Below are 21,476 nucleotides of genomic sequence, written 5' to 3' on the forward strand. Positions count from 1 at the left end.
TGGGGGGGGGGGCAGTTTTATATCCATTACAATACAGCCTGGGAGCTATTGCGTGCATTCATAACACAAAGCACAGGGAATCGAGTGATCCTAATTATCCACGTGGGTGTCCCAGCGAGCTGCTGATTTTTCAGTAGTTCTCATAAATATACAGAGTGCAAGATAGATACTATCTCCTATTGCAGTGATGAAGGAAGGAAAAAAAACATTTGTTTAGCAATAAAATAGTATTTAGTTGAGCGTATGTTTATTCACTGCCTGTGCACATAACACTCCCAAACATAAAAATATCAATACCTAGATCTTTAAAGATTTTTCTCATTCACCTGAGTTAGATGTGTCCTAGTTTTATTCACCCAAGAGATTTGGTAGGGCAAGAGTGCCTTAATATCAATTACCTAAGCCTTGCTGGGTGTTGGGGACTGGTTGAAAAGGGCCATTTCTCTTCATGTATATAAATCTTCCTATAGTTAGGAAAATGAACTATAAACCATTAATCGACTTAAAGGGAAAAGAAACTGCAAAAACTTTTGTTAAAATGCTAATACAGCTATAATATTCTATAATCCTGCCAAAAATAATAACCCCCTTTTATGTTTAGAATCTGTAGACTCAAATAAAAGATGTTAAGGGAAGTAAATTAGTCAGAGGTTGCTCTTACCCCACCCCCTATGAATTATCTAATTCCATCATTTATGAAATTCTCATTATCCAAATAATAATGACTATGTGCATTGATATTTTGAAACTGGATGAGGCTGGGGCCAGTTTTATGAATTTAATTCTTGTTCTCGGGCATTCTCATTAGGAAGTAAATTCCATTAGGAGAGAAACATGCTTTGTTTGGGTTTGTTTTTTACTTCCTATTAACTGCTTAATCTGCATTGCCTTGTACAGTTTCATTCATATAGTAGGTTGTCATTAACTTTTTTTAAGTGAATGGATGGCATCCTTTGGGACAAAAGTCTTGGAAGTTAGGAGGGCAAGAAGTGATCCTTTCCATAGGGTTAAATAGGAAATGCCCCATTACCTATCTAACTGACCCAATAGGATTAAATAAATAGTGGAGCCAACAGAACACACACAGTGCTGTTGACACTGATACCTGCATAGTTGTGGTTTTAGATTATTTATCTCTTCTTTCTAACTGGATTATGCAAGACAAGGTTAAAAGAATGGGATTCCATTGCAATGCTTTTAGGAACATTAAGCATAAGTGTCTGGGAAATATATATTTATCAAAAAATGGGACAGAGCAGTTCTTCAATAAATGGTGCCTAGAGAACTGGATATCCATATGCAAAAGAATGAAAGAAGACCCATCTCTCACACCCTATACAAAAGTGAACTCAAAATGGATCAAAGATCTAAACATTAGGTCTAAGACCATAAAACAGTTAGAGGAAAATGTTGGGAGATATCTTATGGATCTTACAACTGGAGGCGGTTTTATGGACCTTAAACCTAAAGCAAGAGCACTGAAGAAGGAAATAAAAAAATGGGAACTCCTCAAAATTAAACACTTTTGTGCATCAAAGAACTTCATCAAGAAAGTAGAAAGACAGCCTTCACAATGGGAGACAATATTTGGAAATGATATATCAGATAAAGGTCTAGTATCCAGAATTTATAAAGAGATTGTTCATCTCAACAACAAAAAGACAGCCAACCCAATTACAAAATGGGAAAAAGACTTGAACAGACACCTCTCAGAAGAGGAATACGGATGGCAGGAGGCACATGAAGAGATGCTCAATGTCCCTGGCCATTAGAGAAATGCAAATCAAAACCACAATGAGATATCATCTCACACCCACCAGAATGGCCATTATCAACAAAACAGAAAATGACAAGTGCTGGAGAGGATGCGGAGAAAGAGGCACACTTATCCACTGTTGGTGGGAATGTCAAAGGGTGCAACCACTGTGGAAGGCAGTTTGGCGGTTCCTCAAAAAGCTGAATATAGAATTGCCATACGACCCAGCAATACCATTGCTAGGTATCTACTCAAAGGACTTAAGGGCAAAGACACAAACGGACATTTGCACACCAATGTTTATAGCAGCGTTATTTACAATTGCAAAGAGATGGAAACAGCCAAAATCTCCATCAACAGAAGAGTGGCTAAACAAACTGTGGTATATACATACGATGGAATATTATGCAGCTTTAAGACAAGATAAACTTATGAACCATGTAATAACATGGATGGACCTAGAGAATATTATGCTGAGTGAATCCAGCCAAAAACTAAAGGACAAATACTGTATGGTCCCACTGATGTGAACGGACATTCGAGAATAAACTTGAAATATGTCATTGGTAACAGAGTTCAGCAGGAGTTAGAAACAGGGTAAGACAATGGGTAATTGAAGCTGAAGGGATACAGACTGTGCAACAGGACTAGATACAAAAACTAAAAAATGGACAGCACAATAATACCTAATTGTAAAGTAATCATGTTAAAACACTGAATGAAGCTGCATCTGAGCTATAGGTTTTTGTTTTGTTTTGTTTTGTTTTGTTTTGATTTTACTATTATTACTTTTATTTTTTTCTCTATATTAACATTCTATATCTTTTTCGGTTATGTTGCTAGTTCTTCTAAACCAATGCAAATGTACTAAGAAATGATGATCATGCATCTATGTGATGATGTTAAGAATTAATGATTGCATGTGTAGAATGGTATGATCTCTAAATGTTGGGTTAATTTCTTTTTTTCCGTTAATTAAAAAAAAAAAAAAAAGAGAAGGGATAATTGGAGATGAAGGGATACAGACTGTACAACGGGACTGGATATAAAAACTCAGAAATGGACAGCACAATACTACCCAATTGTAATGCAATTATGTTAAAACACTGAATGAAGCTGCATGTGAGGTATAGGTTTTTTGTTTTTGTTTTTTTTGTTTTTTTTTTTCTTTCTATTATTGTTTTAATTCTTATTCTGTTGTCTTTTTATTTCTTTTTCTAAATCGATGCAAATGTACTAAGAAATGATGAATATGCAACTGTGTGATGTTATTAAGAATTACTGATTGTACATGTAGATTGGAATGATTTCTAATTGTTTTGTTAATTCTTTTTTTAATTAATAAAAAATAAAAAAAAAATAAAAAAAATAAAAAAAAAATGCTCCCACCCAGCAATATTGAACGAGGATCAAAGGGCATGGCTTTTCTGGGGTCCACCACAGATTCAGACCAGCACACAGGGGTTCTGAGGAAAAATATTCATGATTCAGTAAGACATTGTTGAGTAACTACCACACATGAGGCAGAGTCCTTGGTGGTACAGGAGAGAACATAAAACATTTTCTTCTTTCAGTCCTTTCAGGGGAGTAACTTGTTCACCTTTGTTGAATCGACTTTCTCTGTTACATTGAAAATGTCAGTTACTTTTCTTTTATTTCATTTATTGTTAGTATATTGAGATGGTCCAGGACTTAGTGAATTTAACCCAGAAATCCGTATAGCACTGACTTCTGGATCAGGGCATTATTAGATAGATTATCATGTTTGGAACCCTTCCAGAGCGGAGACCTCATGATAAATGTGAAGCTCTCAGTAAATGAAATTATAAACTAAAACTGTTCAAAGCAGAATTCTTTTCAGAAGGATGGATGCCAAATGTTAGCAGAAGGCTCCTGTTGAGCACTTCCTCCATAGTTATTTATGAGTGGGTCCCCTGCATGTGCAGAGGAGAAGCCAGTGCCGCATGCCTAGAGAGGAGATACATTTAACCGTTCCAAATAAACTCAGGGCACTAAAAGGGAAAGTATGCCTCATTATGACAAATCAACCAGCCAATATGGATTCTGAACCTTGTTGCCATCTGTTTGGAATCTCATTTTATTCATGGAATTGTTCGTTTGCTTCTTCCCTAAATGGTTATTGAACAACTGGTCAGAATCAGCCCCTGAAAGGACTCTGTGACACAGTGCTTTAAAAAAAAAAAGAGGCTATTCCAATACAGTGTGACAGGGTGTTTCTAAAGGACCTAACACGGAAGGTGGGTGGGGCTAGGGAGATTCCCTAGAGCAAATGATATTTGAAAAACAAGTGGCCAGGCAAAGGGGCAAGAGACACGAATTTGGCACATTTAAGGAACTGAAAAATTAAGTGGATCCTAGCAGACAGAGCGGGGTGTGTATGTGTGTGTTTGAAAGCTGGAGATGTGTTTGTGTAGACCATGATAACAAATGCAGATTTTGTCCGGAGGGCAATGGGGAGAGAGAGAGCAAAATCATCGGATTGAAGATCCTTGCCCCTGGTTTAGAGAATGGTTTGCAGCAATTGAGACTAAAGAAGTGAAGCAAATTAGGTGGCTGCTATAGTAATTTAAGTCACGGATAGTAATAGATTCATGTAGGATAGTGGCAGCTGAAATTGAATTGGTAGATTAGAGTGGTACTTAAATGAGAGAACAGACAGGACAGATTGAATGGCAGGATGTGGGAGGAGAGAAAGAATGATTTCTGGGTTTCTAGATCAAGCACGTAGTTACAGTTCACAGAGCAAGTGATTATTTCCTTGAGTTGGACAAAGGCAAGAACCGACCTTGTTCTAACCTGAAGTTTCCAGAAAACCTCTCTCCAGAGGGAAGCCTTAGAAAATACCTGAACTCTATTTTAAGTCATCGTTCCTGGAGCATTGCTAGGGTGAGGCAAATAAATCATCTGGATTTTCAACAAATCAACCTCCAATCAAAATGTATGAGAAAGCGGAGTTGACTAAGGCAATTAAAAGTCAAGACTAGCAAGGCAAATTCTGGGGAGATTGTTTTTATGAGTGGCTTCCCATTCAATCATGTTTTTTCATACTGAATATGTTTAGTATTTCAAACTAAAATTTGCCTTTTTAAATGAAAGAAGTTTAGATCAATCAGATATTGAAGCACAGATAAAACTGACCTGGCATTGTAAGATGATGCATCAAAATATTCTTAGTATTCAATAAATAATACAATTAAATATTGGGTTAATACATGACTCCCTAGCAAGTTATAACTGACTCAAGGATTCTATGATTTGAACATTGAGTCTAGAAACCAAGATGGGAGCTTCATAAAAAAGGGAGAAGTGAGAGGAAGGGGATTTGTTATGTTTTACTGGGGTGAGAATGGCCACAGCAATAAGGCATATGGAAAAATGCAGATTTAATCGATGCCATTAGAATAATTTTCTAAGACTCTAGGTTGATTGCTAGAATTTTCATCCAATGAAGGAGTTGATAGACTGTAGTTGTTTGACTAATTGAGTCAGGCACAACAAATATTCCTTTTTCATTTATTTGATAAACATCCATTCAGTGTTCAATTATGAGCAAATACGCTAAGTCTGGGGTTTAAGGACAAATAATAGTTGGTATTTTCTCTCAAGAAGCAGACGTTTTATCAGAAGGGAACAACCACTATCTCAACAATGACAATACTCATAAATACTATGATTAAGAATATACAGGAAAACAGCCTTTCTAATGAGTAAGAGCTGATTAGATAAGGAAGGGTGAAGGATGAAAATTCTACAGTGAGCAAAGTGCAGCCTGAAGACCTGATGTCCCAGGGAACTATGGAAATTTCCAAATGAAGAAAAAAGGGTGTGTGGGGGAAATGAGCCTGAAGTAGCAGGCAAGAATGAAGCAAGTTAACAGACCTGTATGCCAAGCAAAGGACTTTTTTTTTCCTTAAAGCTATGAGGAATTATTGAAGGATTTTTAGCAGAGAAATGACATAATCCAATTGGCATTATACTACAGAAAGTTGGCAGGCCAGACACGAACTGGCAGTAGTTTGTTTTGAGGAGGTGGAGAATTGTGCTCACAAAAACCCACCAAATATAATAACATGTGGAGGTCACATTTGATGAATGACAAATGTTAACTAAAGTGAAGAGTAAACAAAACATCAGTAGGAATCATTCCGACAGTTTGATCAGATCTATGCTTAAAAAAAGAAGTCTTGGCAATGGAAAGACAAAATGTCTACAAAAAATATGGAAAACAGTTTTTGGACTACATCCTAGGGTGAAGTAAATGATCTGAAGCTGATTTGGCCAGAAATTCCTATTAGATTTTAATCTCCAGTAAATACCCTGTAGGCTTGTTATTAATCTCAGAATCTGAGGGAAAAAATAAAAAAGAATCTAAATTCTTTTTTGTATTGGGATTTCAGTGGGCCATTCACATTTAATGTGGAACACTTCCAGACATGGTTATTTTCTACTGTAGCTACCTTGCAACACAAATATCTAGAACAGTGGGGATGTAGTTTCATATAATATTGAACAGCATGTTAATGAGACTTTTAATAGTCATGGAAGAACTAATATATTGAAATGAGTCTAATTGCCTTAAAAACAGGCCATATGCCTATTAAAGTAATGTTCTTTCATGCTTCCATTCATTTATTCAAGCAAGTTATCAGATTAAAAATTTTATGAAAACATTTGCCAAAAAGGAATAGCAGGCAAAACTGATTGAAAGTTCATTTGAACATATAGGAAAATATATGAAAAAATTTAAATCTCTGATATTTTTATTATTTCATTTTATTATTTTAACTTTATTTCTTTTATTGCCTTATTTTCAAAATATATATGCATTTCTCTAAATTGTTTAGAAACATGGAAAAGTACTAAAGAATTACAAAGAATTGTGAAATCCCTTGGGGTAGCTTGATATGTTTATCAACACAGGAAAAATAATCACCAGGGATGTCCACCATGGAACAATCGGCAATCCAACCAACTTATTATTTCCACAGACATTTCTTTTTTTTACCATATTTTCTGAGCTTAATAAATGTTTGTCAATTTCCCTGTGAACGTTGCTTTATTTCCTATCTGATCCCTTCTGCTTCTGAAAGTGGCCCAGAATATGGCTCTCTTTGCCAGGATTCTGCCTGAAAACCTTGGCCAGTGCTTCCTTGTGCAGACTTCCAGTGAATTCATTCTACAGGTATCCAATTATAAGGGTAATGGTCTAAAGAGGGGGCTTTGGGGAGCCACTGTATCTTTCAGAAATTTGTTAACCAAAAGTCCTTTGTAGAAAGTACTATGGAAGTGGTTAGGGAGCACTAAGCAGTAAGCATAATTTATAAACCTAGTGGTGGTTTATATCATCTAAAGTAATTGAGAATTCAGGTACAAAAATAAAGGAATGCCATTAGCTTACTCTATCTTAAAATATTGGTCCTTATGAGTCATGCTAAGTGTTTTGTTGCAGTTGTTCGTTCCAGATTTTTTGAATAGTTTTATTGAGGTATGATTTGTCTATAGATAAAATCCACCCATTTGTAAGTGTAATTCATTGATTTTAGTAATTTATAGAATTGTGCAACTATCGCCCTAATCGGTTTTAGAACATTGTCATGTTTTTGTTAAGTTTAATATTTGGCAAACAGCATGTCCGAGACCTAAGAAACAGAATAAGGTAAGGGAATGCCATAATATGCCCACTGAGCTCGAACAATCTGAGTATACCTGGTCAGCAGATGGATTGAGCCACCAGAGCCTAGTTGCAAGGGGTAGTTTAGTAGCAATCCAAGGAAAATCATTCCGAAGGAAGAATTAGGCAGAAATAACCATTTTAATTGTATAACAATCAGCAGAAGCATCCGTGATTCTGATGGCAACCGGGTGCGTGTTCCTTGAGATTTGCCTCTTGTTCGGCTCCCATGTTGTATTTGTGTGTTCTGGCTTTTCACCTTTTATATTAGGCACTAAATAAATACTTATTGATTCCTATAACACTTAGAGATAACAGGAATGTAGCACACCTTAATAGAATGCATCACAGTAAGGGAGGGACATTTTCCTCCACACTGCCGTAGGGCACTGTATGGCTATAGCATCTGGTAGTTTCATGAATTGGCTGCAGTGAGAAACTAAACTAAGCAACTTCAGAGAGCTGGCAGAACCCATGCACACAATCAAACCCGGGAGAGGCGGTTTGGTGAAGGAGAAAATGGGAGAAATGAAGAGTGCCGCCTCATATTTTCCTGAACAGATCAACAGGCCTGCTACCTTTGATGAATTTCACAAAAGTGTAGGTAGTAAGAGAACCTGCCTTCTTTCTCCACCTCTCCTGCCTTTGCTCACCAGGGTTGTCTGATCTTCTATCAAGACAAAGTTTCCTGGCTCAGGTTCTTTTTTACTTTTTAGCTGTTTCCTCTTCAGGCAATGTTCTCCTAGATCTTTTAAGTTGACCTTTTGTCTTCAGATTTCAGCTGAATTCTTGACTGCCATGTCTAAAGGAAGCACTCAAAGCTTTCTGTTGTGACATTGTTTATTTTCTTCTTCATGATACTTATTAGTACCTGATAGTATCTTACATATTTATTTTTATATTTTAAAAACATTATGTTAGACACATAGCTTGATGGAACGATTAAAAACAACTTTGGGATAAAACTTTAATGTTATCTTATAAAAACACCAATCCAAAATCCTAGGACATCCTCCAGGGTCAACCACCTTTGCTGTTAAAAGGGTCCCAGAAGAGATGACTCACTATCTCCTAGGTTAAGCTTCTCTGTATTTTCACATTTTTTCTTCTATTCCAAATTTTAAAACATATTCCTTAAACTGGTATGAAATATGTTTTCTTGTAACTTCATTACAACCCTGCTTTCTCCTTTCAAGGCTGAATAGAATAAACCTATATACCATACTTACACATTGGTTTTTTTCCCAATATTTGACAGAATATAGGGTATTGTAGATGCAATATTTAATAGGAGGAAAAATATTGTAATGTTCTGAGAAGATGGTTTCTTGAGAGATTATAAATCTCTAGTAACCAAAGCAATGACATTATAAGACAGTGAACACAAATTTGCTTAAGTCGCTAAAATGGTCCTTCATATTGCAGCCATGGACATGGAAAAAAAAAAGGAAATAATGTATAAAGCAGAGCAGATAACAGTGTTATCAAAGTGGGTATTGGCTAGTAGCTGATAGACTAAGGTCTTTACCCTGTACTTTATTTTAACGAGAGGGCAGAGGAAACATTAGCCACTGAAAGGAGCTTGAGGCTTTCAGAGCTATTTTTCTTTAACCTATAATGCTATGTTGCTCCAAAATAGTATCTTTTTACTGACTTACTGCTTTACGTCAAGATTGAAGGAATGCTTTCCATCATATGTGTGGTGGTTTGGAACTGTAATCACCTCCCTCAAAAAATGTTCTTAAACTTAATACATTCCTGTAGGTGTGAACTTATTTTAAGTAGGACCTTTTGATGAGGTTACTTCAGTTAAAGTCTGGCCCACCACAATCAGGTTGGGTCTTAATCCTAATACTGGAGTCCTTTATATGCAGAATGAAATTCAGTCACACAGAAGAGAGAAAGCCATGGGAAGCAAGAAGGTGAAATTCAGTGGAACCCAGAAGAGAGGGGTGAGGCCAGGAAAGGCTGTCATGTGAATTACCATGTGACAAAGGAGCCAGGAACCAAGGATCACAGGCAGCCAGCCCCAGGACACCAGTCTTCAGGAAGAAAGCATCACCTTGATACCTTGATGTTGGACTTTCTCTTAGACTTAAAACTGTAAGCTAATAAATTCCCACTGTTTAAACCAACCCATTGCATGGTATTTGCTTGAGCAGCCAAGCAAACTAAAACAATATGAGAGAGAGAAAAAATATATAAAAACCTCTCTGAAACTATCTACAACACTAATTGTATCTAGAAGGGATCAGAACAGTGTGAAATTTCTGCTGAATCTTGAAAAAATTAGTAAGAAAGGATGAAGTTTTTTTTTTTAATTTCCTTGGAGTTAATTTTATGCATATGGCTCTGGACTGTTTCTATAGTTTCTGCCCACTCAAGACTCAATTTTGCTGAAGATGCATTTATTGAGCACTGAATGTGTTCCAGGCCTTGTGATGGCTGGGGATAATCAACACAGAGTTGTAGCCCCTGTCCTCAGGAAGCTCCCTGTCTGATGAGGGAAACAAACATGAAAATGGAAAACCGTGAGTGTCCCAAGCACAGCACGGATAAGAGTACTCAGCTCAGGACTCTCGAGGAGAACACACAAAGGACACATGTCCCAGCTTTGGAGGATTAAGGAAAGTGTCCTGGAGGAGATGATGTCTGACGTGAGACATGAAGAATGAGGGGAGTTAACCAGGAGAAAAAAGAGGAAGAGGAGAAGGAGAAGAAACTTGTTCAAAGGCAATTTGATAGGAATGTTCAGTCCAGGAAAACGTGGGAACATACAATCAGTCACACTATCTTGGAGGATCAGGGAAAGGGTCCTAGGGGAAATGACACCTAAAGCTGAGAACTGAAGAGGGCCAAGTTTTGCAGAGAAGCAATGGTCATTGAGACAAACTCTATAGTTCTGTTCCGATTTTTTTGATTTGGGGCATTTGATGATTCTTGGCTTGGGGGCTGGGAGAGTATAAGACAGAAGACAAAGAATAGCTGCTTAGAAACAAAGAATCCAGTCAAGATATTAGCAAGCTCATTGAGTAGAGAAGGGAACGTAATAAATGTTTCATGGTCCTATCTGGAGGCCCTGAAAAGCTGCACCCTAAGTGTGTATAGATAAGACTAACCTAAACACAAATTAGTGCACCGTGCTCTAAATCATTTCCATCCCTGACAAGATTAAGGAGATCCGTCCAATATAGACAGATAGTTTGTCAGAAAGTAAGGCAAATTCTCTGTGGAGAAACAGACAAAAAAACCAAATGAACAGTATTTTTCAGAGACTCTACAGTTTTTCAGTCATTAAATAAAAAAATCACCAGGCAAACCGAGAAACGGCATGAGAAACTAAATAAAAAACGGAAACAGATCCATCAGTGTCCCAAATTATTGAAGTTATCAGACATAAACTTTTATTTACTGTGATTTATATCCTTCAAAAAATGGATAGTATGATGGGCAATTTCACTTAGGGAACCAGAATTTATAAAATCTAATAAAATGGAAATTATAAGAAAGAAAATATTCAAAATTGGGATTTTGACAGATAGCTTTGACAGGAGATTGGACTTGAGGAGAGTCATGACATGAAAAATAGATCAGCAGAAAGTATCTAGCTGAACCTTATAGAGAAAAATGGATGTGGAATACTAAAAAATAGTATAAGAATTTATGGGGCATGTAAGTAAATGAAGTTCCAAAGGAGAAAAACAGAGAGGATGGTGCAGAAGTAACATTTAAAATAATAAAGGGTGAGAATTTTTCAAGATGGATAAAAAAAAATAGTCTACAATTTGGAAAAGCTCTGTGGACTCATAATTAAATAAATACAAAGAAAACCTTGGTAAATTAGATTAAAATTGATGAACACAAAAGACAAAAAGAATTAAAAGCAGCTAGTGGGAAGAGAGAGGTACATTAATTTTATGGATAAAAAAATAAATCGTTACTTTTTTAAAAGTGAAAGAAGACAGTGATATGACAAAAGGTGTAGAACAAAAAATTCAAGTAAATGTATGATTTTTTTGCATGGAGAAAATATCCTCTACAAATGCAAACTAAAGAATTTCCAGACGAACAAAAGCAGAGAATTTGGTACCAGCAGACTCTCACTAAGAGAAAAAAAAATAAAGATCTTAAGGCTAAAGAAAATCATCCCAGATGGAAACAAGTCCAGGAGGGAATGAAGAATAACGAAAAATGTAAATATGTAGGTAAATAAAAATTAGTATTTACTGCAAAAACTTAATTACAGTCTCTTACGGAGTTTTACATATATGTAGAATTAAAGCAAAATCACAGAAGTTCAGAATTAAAATATTCTATGGTCCTGGCATTGCCTGAAATGTGGTATAAGTACTTATTTCTCTAGAATCTTATAAGTCAAGGATACATATCATAACATGTCATAAACACTAAAAGTTGTAAAATAATTTGTAACTAAGAAGCTAATAGACTGGTCATTTTATTAAGAAATCATAAAAATAATAATTGATTAATCCAAAACAAGTCAAGAAAGGAGAAATAAACAGTATAGTGAGTGGAGCAAATAAAAAACCAAATAGTATTATGTTAATGGACAAAATACTTAAATTTTGATTGTCAGACTGAATACACTTAAGGTTGCCAGATTTAGGGAAAAAATTACAGGATACTCAAATTTTAATTTCTGATAAACCATAATATTTTCGTGTATTTCCTCTGTAAATTCATTATTTAACTGAAATTCAAGTGTTACCAAACGCTCTGTGTTTTATCTGGCAACCCTAAATGCACCCTTATTACCGATAAAGCTATCAGTCACACTGGAGAATGTGACTTGGCATATTGACTTGGCATTTGAATTCTAAGCATTCAAACTTAGAATTAGATATATTGATCCAAAAGCAGCACCCGCCCTGGAAGGCTTCCCCCTTGATTATTCAAGAGTCTGTTCCTGGAGAAACAGAAATATAAGCCCAAGTAAATGTTGCTACCAAATGTTGCTTAAAATATATGGATGAGAAAGATTGAAAGTAAAGGATGTGAAAAGATTCACCATGAGAACACTAAACAAAAGAAGCCTAGCTTAGTTATGCTAATTTCAAACCAAATAAACTTTAAAGCAAGAATTCCTAAGTATATATCCAATAGAAATGGATACATCTGTGCATCAAAAGCCATTATTTATCACAATGTTATTGCCATTATCTGTGATAATAATCATAAAGCTTGATATCCCAAAGCTGAAAATAATCCCAAAGTCTATCAAAAGAGAAAGGAAAACAAAAACAAATTGTGATATATTATTATGATGGCATACTCTACAGAATTGAGTGGGAGAAATCTATAAATGGGTACGTAGATAAATATCACAAATAAAGTACTGAATGAAAAAAGTCAGACAGAAATGAATGCAAATTGCATAATTCTGTTAATATAAAATTTGAAAAAAAAAAAGCAAAAATAACCTACAGTGATACGAATCAAGACAGTGGCTAATTTGAGGAGGGGTATGCCATTATGATGGGCAAGATAATATTATGTGCTAAATAGCAGGTATAAGTACAGTATAGTGAAATAATACAGAGGAGGAGAGATGAACTTATATAGTGACATTTGAGCAGCGCTTTCAAAGATGAGCAGGAGTGAGTATGAGATGGGCATGTGTAAAAGCATGCTGTATGAAATGGAATCTTGCATTTGGGGACCTGCACACACTTTAATACAAGTTACCTATCATGTGGGAAAGAGAAGTAGTAGGATGAGGCTGGGAATCTAGGCAATATGAATTGTGAAAGCAATGTTTATCATATGCCTCTGGTGACTTAATCAAACTATGCACAGTTCCACGTAGGATCCAACTCATCTCGGGCTGGAAAGGTCTTCCCTCAGGCCTGCGCTGCTGGTCTGTAACTTTCCACCCTGGAGAGGCTCCAATTCCACAGACCCCAGGAAGCTCATTCTTCAAGCATGGATGAGCATCCCAGAAGTTCATGCAACCCTAAACAATAGGAATACACCAGTAAATACTTCTCTGGCCAGTCCTCCAGTGGACAGTTTTATAGGATCCTCAGATATGTTGGGGACAGGAGGGAGCCTTGTTGCCTTTGGTTTGAACTTGACAACATACCCTTCTATTGGTTCTTCCTCTCTTCTTCTCTCCCAAGTCCCTCACTCTCCCTCCAGGGGATCACCTCCCTAAGAAACTACATACACCCAAGTCCTTGTCTCAGGCCTTATTTGAGGGGAGAACATAAATTCAGAATTGTGGATAAGCACCTACAAGGCAGAGGGAACCTCAGACAAGGATTTGAAGGAGGAGGGTGCTTCGAGTTCTGATCGTGGTCGTTGCCTCTGGCGGCTGTCCAGAGGCCATGAGGGAGAGTGAGTGACACTGAAGGTACAGGCAGGGACGGGTTGAAAAACTGTCGGGGCCTGTAAGAGGCGGGTTGAAAAACTGTCGGGGCCTGTAAGAGGCTGGTTAAATCACCCTCTTCTTCTCTGAAGCAGTGGGAAATAAGACAAGGGAGTAAAACAAATGACAGAAAAAGTGTTTAATTTATTTCTGATAAAGGTCATATTAGAGAATGTGGCTTATACCATTAGGTAGATGAACCTCCTGATAAAGAAACAGAATTGGAAGGACTGATCCCATATGAAATCCCCACTGTATATGCAGAACCTGTTCCCAGAGAGACAAAGCTGAAAACCTCCAAAAGGGCTGGAAGGGGGAAGAGGGATCAATTCCTAATAACCGAGGGAATGCAGGAAAGCTTTTTTGAAAAGCACCATTTGAGCTGAGTCTGGATGAGCAAGCCAAAGTTCTGCAGATCTGTACAGAGGTTAGATGCAAGATACTGCTTTGTAAACAATTAAATGCTTGACAAGGAAATTACTATACTGACGGTTATAGGTGCTAAGTTTTCTAATGGAGAATGCAGGCAGGATTTTGAGATGTCCGTTCATTTTTTCCTAGAAAGCTAAATGGCATTCTGTCTTATCAACTGGTGAGTGGATTTCTTAGCTAAATTACCAAAAGGTAATAACTATAGACCTCCACATTTCTTCTCCACAGCCTAATTCATATTCATTAAATCTCTCTCCCTTTTTGATAAGAGAATACAAGAATGCATTAAAATCATAAATATTAGCACAGTAGGATTTGCAAGTCAACCTGTCCAATTATGAATGTAGCTGCAATGTTCTGACCTTCTGCATTCTTGTCCACACTCTGTACAGGTCAGAAATATTTCCCCCAGGAAGATCATCAGCACCAGAGGAGACTAACTACTTGTAAGCATTTGTCATTTCTTCTGTACCCCATGCCCTTGTTTACAGTCCTGAGATTTACTGTTGACTAAACATACATGCAGTTACATGCATGAGTGAAGGCAAAATTCATATCCACACAACCCCTTGGAAGTACACACAGAGGCAGAGATAAAATGCAAAACCTTTACTCTTCCTAAAATATAAATTCTTACCACTTTTTATTTTTAAGGTAGAATGTGGGCCAACATGCTTTAAAGAGCCTTTTATTTTATTTTACTTTATTTAACATGATTAGTCAAAGGAAATTTCAGAGCAGAAATAATATAATGTAAGCTCTTGTTATCTTTTGAATATTTTCTCCTTAGTCTACCCTGAGTTAGGAATAAGTGGCTAACAGATTGTGTCAAAGCTTTACTAATTTCTTCTTTGTTTCTGCTGCCTTTTGACCATTTCACTGCTAATTAACCCTGAGAGCAGATCGGGAGAAAGAAGCCATTGATCTCTATTCGCTACATTTAACAGTTCTGGTTTGGAAAGAAGAATAAAGGAATATGGGAAAATGAGGTTTGATGCTGCTTTGAGACTTTACTGATCTTCTGTCTCAGAGTGGCTGCACTGAAATTTAGGTTTATCTTGAAATATGAAGTTCCTAATGTAACATTCTTAGTGATCAATCTTTGATTCACTTTCACTAATCAATTGTTAACCTATTAAGAGCTAGGCCCCCTATGTGCCAGAGAGAGAACAGTAAACAAGACATGCCTGTGTCCTGCCATCATGGAGCTATAGACAGTCCAGAAATAGAGAAAATAAGTGATTATAAATGTGATGAGTGATAGGATAAAGGGAATGCACAGCAGGGAGAATGAATCAAGTCTGTGTTTTCAGAGAAGACGTCTATGAGGAAATGGTGATGAAGGTGGGGCTCAAAGAATAAGTGACAGTTAGAAAGGTAAAGATTTGGGAAATGGCAAACAGCATATCCAAAGGCCCAGAGTTAAGACAGTATGGGATTGTTTGAAAAGTGAAAAAAAAAAAAAATCCAGTGAAACAAAGGGGTGTGGGAATCATTCCTCATAAAAATACGGGTATGGTTCAAGTCTGTGTTATGTTCTTGTATTAGTTCCTTTCTTTGTTTGTATTTTCCTTTAAACTTTTACTTTCGAAATAATTTCATACTTACAGGGTAGCCATACAGAGAAAGAACTTCAACATTCTCCTCACCCGATACCCAGAGCCACCAATTTTAACATTTTGCCACATTTGCCATATCATTCTATCTATCCATCCATTCATCTGCCTATTTTCTAAACACTTGAGAGTAGGGTGTAGACATCATGCTCCTTGAACACATACTTCCATGTACATTGCCTACAAAATGGGTATTCCCATAGTAACTACCCTAAGTATAGTTGTCAGTCAAGAAATTTAACATTGATATCAAAATTATATTCTATATTCCAATTTGTTTCATATGTCCCAATAATTTCCTTTGGAGCCTTTCCTCCAGTATTAGATTCTGTCCAGGATCATATATTGCATTTAATTGTTATTGTCTCTTTAGCTTCTCTTTCTTCAACTGTGAAAACACATATACAACACAGATAGTCCCATCTCCTCTATTCCCAAACACTCCATTCAGTGGAATTAATCAATTTACAATTTTGTGCCACCCTCAACACCATCCATTCCTAAAAATGTCCTGGCACCCCAGAGAAACCCTCTCCTCATTATGCATTAATTTCCCATTCCCCCTGCCCCTCGCTGCTTGTAACCTGTACTCAACTTTCTGTCTCTATGCATTCACATACTCCAGTTATTTCATATAAACAGAATCATGCAGCATCTGTCCCTTTGTGTCTGACTTATTTCACTCAACCTGATGTCTTCAAAATTCATCCATGTAATGGCAGGTATCAAAATTACAATCCTTTCTGCAGCTGAGTGGTATTGCTGGTATATGTTGGTTCCATGTTTAACTCTTTGAGGAATTGCCAAACTATTTTCCATAGCAGCTGCACTGTTTTACTTTCCTGCCAACAACATGCCAAGTTTTTTAATTCTCCACATCCTTGCTAGTCCTTGGGATTTTCTGTTTTTTTTTTGTTTTTTTTTTTTTAAGTATTAGGCATTCTAGTGGGGGCAAGTTTGCATTTCATTGTGTTTTTTATTTGTATTTCCCTAATGGCTAATTGAGTTTATTTTCTGGTGCTTATTGGCCTTAGGCATATCTTTGGAGAAATGTCTATTCAAGTTCCTGCTTATTTTTATATTGGGTTGTTTAGTTGTCTTTTTGTATTCTGGATATGAAGCCCTTATCAGACATATGGTTTCCAAATATTTTCTCCCATTTTCTTGGTTATCTTTTCACTTTCTTGATTGTGTCCACTGATGAACAAGTTTTAAAGTTTGATATGGTTCAATTTATCTATTTTTTTTTCTTTTGTTGTCTGTCCTTTTGGTGTGAAGTCTAAGAATCCACTGCCTAATCCAAGGCCCTGAAGATATTCCTCTATGTTTTCTGTGAAGGGTTTTATAGTTTTAGCTCTTATATTTAGGTGATTGGTCAACTTTGAGTTAATTTTTGTACGTAGTGTGAGATAGGTCTCCTCAGCTTTGGTGGAGACAAATCTTAGACTTTGTAAAGGCATCAGAGACCTTAGCAATCTAAGGCTACCTTCCAGTCAGTGCCTTGATGTAGACTTCTGGCCTCTGAAACTATGAGCCAATAAATCCCCATTGTTAAGCTAAATAAATAAGTAAATAAATAGGGCTTTTGCAAATGATGAAATCAGGGCCAGTTTGGTCATGACTTAATTCAAGATCACAGTGTCAATCAAGCTAAATTAACCAATAAGGAATATTTTTCTGACCAGCCTTGGTATTCCTTGTGGATAATCCTTGCAAAGAATAGAGAAAGCAGTTGCTTTGCATCCAAGTTACTAGGAAGTATGTGTCCAGTGGTTGTCCCCTACCCCCCACTCCCATTTGAGGGACACAGGGATAAGGGCATATACAAGTAAGCCCAAAAAGCAATGGAACTTCATACGTTTTTATTTTTTTTCCCCATTTTTCCCAGATCGTTAGGCTCTCAGGCAATGATAAAAGACATGACTGACCTGGAATAATGGCTAAGCTAATAACCTGCCTTTTAAAATAAGAAATTGACATTTGTTCTGCTTTGATGCTGCACAGTCTCTCAGTTGATGCTTTGATAGTTTAGTACATCAAGTTCATTTAATAATCTCTACCCATCAGGCTCTCAAAGGGCCAATCTCAGGGTGTGTAACTTCTGTCATTAAGAGAAGCACAGAATAATGCTTAAAAACCCACTGGATGATATCACCCCATTATATGTATGATTAAAATGAGGTCTGAGCATTCCCATGATATTTTTCCAAAATCAAACAGCCAAGAGGGGAAACGCAGGCCTTTTGGCTCACAATGTAAGGTCTGTGGTTGAATCATGTTGTCTGGTGAAGGTTTAGCAGTTTTATAACCAGTTTATAGTAGATGCCAAGGATATAGATAAATAACCTTTTGGACTTAGGTTTCAAATCACTGATTTATAACTACTATATACCCTCAAAATAAGAGAAAAACTAAAGGTGCCTCACATTCTTCAACTTTTAAAGTTATCAGATGGCCTACTTTAGGATTTGCAAACTGATGGTATAAATATTTTTGTTTGGTCCATGTAGTGTTTAGGGACTTGTAGGTTGGTTACTGGTGAACCTGGAAGAGCTCCTAATATTTACCTTGTCAATTTATATTTTTTGTGTGTTGCTTTTAGAAACTCCATGTCTGAAGAAGTATTTGCTATAAATCAAACTAACAAGTATTTATTGAGTGCCTACTCTGTTCAAATTAATGCATTTGGTTCTGGAAAGCAAAGTTGAAAAACTTCAGCTCAAGGTTGTTTTATCTTTTTTGTATATTGCAGTGTCTGTATTAAGCAGCTTATCAAACCAATATAGATGAATTCTTTGAAGGCAAGGAGAAACGAATTTGACCAAATTCTGCATTTATTTAAATAAGAACAGGCCCATGTGAACAGATAATTCATGCTATTAACTGGAGTTCTAGAAATTATTATCCTTTACAGAAAATTTTAGGTGTTGCAAGTAAATGAACAATTTTCTTTAGATCTCATTCTGCTTTTTCAAATTGCTTATCACTTTTTAAAAATACAATTTCTTTTCTTTGCATGTGCAGGCTCTGGAAATCGAACTAAAAATACAATTTTATTGAGATGAAGTCACACACCATACAAACCATCCGAAGTACGTCACTGGTCCCCATGTCATCACATAATTGTGCATGCATCATGATCAATTTTAGAACATTTTCATTACTCCTGAAAAGAAATAAAGATAAAAATGGAAACCCAAATCATCCCATACCCCTTATCCCCTCCTCATTGACCCATTGTATTGGTGAAGTATATTTGTTACTGTTAGATGAAAGTATATTAAAATATTACTGTTAACTAGAGTCCATTGTGTGCAATAGGTACATTTTCCCCATCTACTCCTTATTATTATCTCCTTATAATAATGCCATACATTTGTTCTAGTTCATGAAAGAACTTTTTTTTATATTTGTACAGTTACATTGTCCACCACGAGATTCACTGTGCTATACATTCCCAGGTTTTAACCTCCAGCTTTCCTTCTGGTGACATATATGATGCTAAACTTCCCATTTCCACCACCCACACACACTATTCAGCACTGTTAATTTGTCTCACAATAATGTGCTACTGTCACCTCTGTCCCTTTCCAAACTTTTAAGTTCAGCCTAGGTAAACATTCTGCACGTATTAAGCCACCGCTCCCCTTTCTTTTGCCTCATTCTATATCCTGGGAATCTAGATTTTGTGTCTAAGAGTTTCCATATCATAATTAGTTCATATCAGAGGATCTTACAGTATATATCCTTTTGTGTCTCATTTATTTCCCTTAACATAATATCCTCAAGGGTCATCCATATTGTCCTGTGCTTCCAGACTTTGCTGCTTTCTCCTGAGTAATGTTCCACTGTATGTATATATCACATTTTGTTAATCCATTCTTCTGCGGATATACACTTGGCTTATTTCTATTTTTTGGCAATTGTGAATAATGCTTCTATGAACATTGGGGTGCAAATATCTATTCGCATCCCTGTTTCAGATCTTCTGGGTAAATCCCAAGTAGTGGGATTGCAGGAGCGTAAGGCAGCTCTATACTTAGCTTCCTGAGGAACCTCCAAACCATCTTCCACAGAGGCTCTACCATTTCACATTCCCACCAGCAGTGAATAAGCATTCCAATTTCTCCACATCCTCTTCAACACTTGTAGTTTCCTGTTTGTTTAGAACTCATTCTAGTAGGTGTGAGATGATATCTCATTGTGGTTTTGATTTGCATTTCCCTAACAGCTAGTGAGTGGAGCATATTTTCATTACTTTTTAGCCATCTATATTTCCTCTTTGGAATTGTCGATTTCTTTTTAACCTTCTGTTTCAGAATTATTTTCTCAAGTGCATGCCAAATTTGCCAAATCTAAATTACAGAAAATACCTTTTCCCTTTTTTTTGAAAATGGCAAAATTGCTTTGTTAATTTATGTAGATTCAAATTTAAATATTTTTAAAACAGGATTTGATAGGCATTTTATTTAGTGTTTCATATTGCAGAATTATCTTGCGGAAATTGCCACAGCTATCAAAATGGTTGTTCTTTGCCAATAATTCAGTTATTTTGTAAGGCTAAAATCCCTTAAGGGGGACTGGACTGATTTTTAAGCCAACTCTAAGCACATTCCTTCCTTCACCCTTCCTTCTAATTTGTAAGGTCAATGATATCTGCCTCTTTGACTGATAGCAAATCCTGTCTGCATGAAATAAGCTTATCTAAATACATTAGGAATGCCCAGCAGGCCTGTTTCATGGAAATTAAATCAGTGCATAACTTTATGATGAGTAAGTCATGAGATCATGACCACAGTTGCTTTAAACCTACATGAACAAATCTTTTAGAACAGTTAGACTTGCCCCTGTGTAACAGCTCAGAAGTCATTTTTCTTTTGAAGAAATATCTTCTTATGAAATATCTTATGAAGATATTTCCTCTAAAACTGATTAGAAGTTTGATATATGAATAAGAATTAGAGTCCAGAGCCGGCACATTAGCTTAGGGGAAAAGCCAGAGTAGGTGGACGGCCAGTTCAAGATCCTTGAGATGCTGGTCACACTGGGCTCCCCTGAGGAAGGGCAGGCAGAGGGGTTGGTGGCCTTCAGTGGGGTGCAGCTGTCCCGCCTGCAGCCACCCCCCTCCCCCACTGGCAGGTGGGCACTAAGGGCCAGGAGGAGGTGCCAGGGATGACCCCTTGGGCCATCTCCCTGCCCCAGATAGAGCTGACTGGCTTTGGGGAGGTGGGGCAGGGTGCCAGTCTGCGGCAGCAAACCCGAGGGCAGCCCCTTCAGCAGAGGACACAGCAGGCTTTCAGGTCCCGTTGCTTCAGGTAACCTAGTCTCTACCGGGAGTCCAGGGGGCAGGGGGCGGGCTATTGGTGGGCGAGGGTTCCCTCATGACCCCCGCCGGGACGGTGCCCCAGCATGAGCTGGACGTGAGGCTGAGCCGCCAGGCACCGACAACAGCCACCGACGAGGTGGGCGGAGGCTGAAGATGCGCACCCTGGGGCCGGGGGAGGGGGGCCGAGATCCAGCTTCACCCAGCTGAGCGGGACTTTGCCTGTCACTGCCCGATAAGGGGTTCTTGCTGCCCGCCGCGGGCAGCCA

At 37.3% G+C, this 21,476-nt stretch overlaps 1 long non-coding RNA gene across 1 annotated transcript in view; it reads left to right on the forward strand.

Moving 5' to 3' along the window:
• The window catches only part of LOC143691675 (uncharacterized), a 77,091-nt gene extending 57,751 nt beyond the window's left edge, over positions 1-19,340 (forward strand). The window contains exons 2-3 of the long non-coding RNA XR_013179646.1: positions 14,661-14,714; positions 18,909-19,340. This is a non-coding gene — a long non-coding RNA (uncharacterized LOC143691675). The remainder of the gene's footprint in view (positions 1-14,660; positions 14,715-18,908) is intronic.
• Positions 19,341-21,476: the final 2,136 nt, after the last annotated feature.

This window comes from Tamandua tetradactyla, chromosome 7 (assembly GCF_023851605.1).
Source record: "Tamandua tetradactyla isolate mTamTet1 chromosome 7, mTamTet1.pri, whole genome shotgun sequence".
Lineage (NCBI taxonomy): Eukaryota > Metazoa > Chordata > Mammalia > Pilosa > Myrmecophagidae > Tamandua > Tamandua tetradactyla.